Below are 3,014 nucleotides of genomic sequence, written 5' to 3' on the forward strand. Positions count from 1 at the left end.
GCCCGCGGGCTCGCCGGGTCGCTGCGCCGGGGGACCGAGAGCTCGGGGCTGCGGGGAGCGGAGGCTGGGGCGGGCGAGGATGGCGGGGTCTCTGTGCGGGGCTGCGGTTACAGCGGTGGGAGAGTTTCTGAGTGGTTAAAAAAGTTCGGATAAGCAAACTCTGTTGCTGTTAAATATTCTCCCTCCTCCCTCCCTCCTCTTCTTGCCCCCCCCTTTCCCCCTCCCTCCTTTTTTTTTTTCCTTATTTTTTTTAAATTTTATTTTATTTTTAAGGCAGTTGATGTGGTAATTAAGAATATGGTGAGAGCCCGATCAGGTCACCTCGTTTCTCAGATCAGAGCCCCATCAGAAATTCTTTCAAGTGTCCTTCTGCGTCGCCAAAGATGACAACAGCAAATCAATAAGTGCTTGAAATGAAAGGGGTTGCTGGCTAGCCCCCGAGGCTACAGATTTTCGCACCGCCGGTCTTTTTTTTCTTTCTTTCTTTCTTTCTTTCTTTTTTTTTTTCCCTGTACTTCTCGCATTCCTTTGCACTGCCTGTCCTAAGAAGAGCTACCTTTTTATCCCCAGTCTCATGACGAAGGTAAGTACCCTGTTAGCATCTCTTTGGCAGGACGTGCTCCGCCGGCCCTGGCTGCACTTCCCTGCTCCCAGAAGCCGGTCGGTGCCGGGAAGGTGGGAGTCGAGAGCGGCCCCGGCCGCGAGCATCCCGCCCGCCCGGGGAGAGGCGATCACAGGCTCGGAGCAAAGCGGCAGACATTTGCTCTGCTTCTTCTTTTTATTTCCTTTAAAAATAAATTAGGAAGAGAAAGAGGGAGAGAGAGAGAGAGAAAGAGAGAGACAGAAAATTAAAAAAAAAAAATAATAGAAGAAGGGTAAAGGATCAAAGCAAAGGAAAATAAATATGGGAATCACTGTATGAAGCTTATGTTATTCTGTGTTAACAGAGGTTGCTTCGTTCAGTTTCGCACTGTCATCCCTACCCCTAGCGTGCCCCGATTTAACAATCTTCCTAACGAACGACGTACTCGGGACGCTTTAATTAGGCAATTCATTAGTAAGTCAATACAGACATTTATATTTTCTTTCAGATCAAGTGGTTAAGCGCTAATTTCTAAATGATTATAAAACACTGGAATTCGCGAGGCATAATAATTTTAATTTATATGCAAATCAAATGGTCCATTTGAAATGCTTATTTTTTTAACAATTACTGTATTGTAGCATCGGGGACGAACCGCCTGAATGAGCAATTTGAAACCAGATCTGGACAGGAAGAAAATAGTCGAGCAGCCCAACAAATCAATACTGTTTGAGTGTGTTAAACATGGCTAGCTATAGGTATTTACATACTCGTTTGCTGACAGATAAGGAGCTCAGAGAGGTGGGAGGAGAAGCTGGGGGGAGACGAGAGGGTTTGCTTGCGAGGGCTGAGATCATAATCCGGGTATGAAGAAAGTAAATGGTCGTGAATTGCCCCACCGCGCACTTTGCAGGATAATTCCCTTTTCCGCCTGTTCCCCAACACTGGCGGCCTGTGCCAGACGCTGAGGGCTGCCCAGAACACGGCTGGGCTCTGCGTTCAGTCATGGCTACATACGCTTTGGGGTTCTTTTCTTTTTTTTTTTTTTCTTTTTTTTTTTTCCTTCCCCCGTCCCTGAGCAAAACCCTCCCCGGCCGGCATCGAGGAAGCAGCCCGGGCCCTCCTTCGCCTCACCCACGCTGTGACCCGGGATCACCTGGTGAGAAGCCCCGCGGCTCCCGCCGCCGTCGGGAGCACCGCTGGCTGCGCCAAGTGCCTGCAAACGGATAGTCGCGATAAGCTTTTAATAAAACAGCTTTTCCGTCCGTCAGGGCGATGAATAACCCCGACCCTCTTTCCAAGTGGTTTGGAAAGCCGGTGTAGCTGGCGGGGGCCGGGACGGAGGGCTCTTCGCACAGCTCTTAGCTTCCCAGCCGGGCCGCGGGTCGGCTGTGAGCCCCCCGCCTCAGCCAGCCGAGGAAGGGCTCCCGAGCCTTCTCGGGGGGGTTTAAAGCTGTTGTCACTGCGCTGGCGGAAGGGGGGAGATAGACTATTAATGCAGCCGCCACGGCCTTTGCTCGCCTTGAAATCTATTATTACATTTATTGCTTTGACAGAAGGGAAAAAAAAAATTGAAATCCGTATTAAGTCGGCTCCATAGTTTCCAGACACCCTGGAACCCCTCTTCCACGGCAGCATGTCTAATGTATTCCCTGGTGATTCTAGGCATTAATTAGTTGTTTAATAGGAGTATGACTAAAAATGTAAAAGAAGGATTAGGAGCGTGAAACGTATGTCCAGCTCCTTCCACACACTCGAGGAGGGAATGAAAATCATCCAGTATCTTATGTTTCTCCAGGAGCCATTTGCATTTCCCACCAGCTGCTCACTTTAGCCGCTCCGTCTCCGGCGCGGACGGAGCCCGCTGCCGCCCGGCGCGGAGGCGGGCTATGAGCCGCGGGCGGTCCCGCTCCGCGTCCGCGCTGCCAAGGCGGGCGCCTCAGCCTGCCTTGCCTTCCCTGCCCAAAGCATAGCGGGGCTAGGCGTGTGGGGAAGGTGCTCACCGCCGCAAACAATTTGCTTTTCCCGGGTAAACACAACTGGGAGGTGGGAGCTGGGAGTCCCTCTCACTCCCGCTCGTTCTTCAGATGCGCGAAAAAATTGGATTTCACCTGGCAGAGCACTCCCAGGGACAGAAACGCAGGTAGCCAAGGACTCAATTAATTAATTTATTTATTTCTCCCTAGATTTTCCCACATTATTTAATTTCTTGCGAGAGGAAGCCACCCCGTCCGCTTGGCGCGGCAGCCTCTGCGGCGTAGCATTCAAAGGGCTTTTCTGAGCACGCCGAGGAGCAGCAGTGCTGCCGGGTGTATCTGGACTTTCCGAAGGAGTCACTGACTTAACGACCCGCGGAAAACTTGGCCTCTTCCAAGAGTTGGCTTTTCCCTCCAGCAATAATTGCCTATCCCCCTGCCCACAACTATAAATA

This window comes from Empidonax traillii, unplaced genomic scaffold, assembly GCF_003031625.1.
Source record: "Empidonax traillii isolate 1590-97213 ecotype Southwest subspecies unplaced genomic scaffold, ASM303162v1 scaffold386:size1297806, whole genome shotgun sequence".
Lineage (NCBI taxonomy): Eukaryota > Metazoa > Chordata > Aves > Passeriformes > Tyrannidae > Empidonax > Empidonax traillii.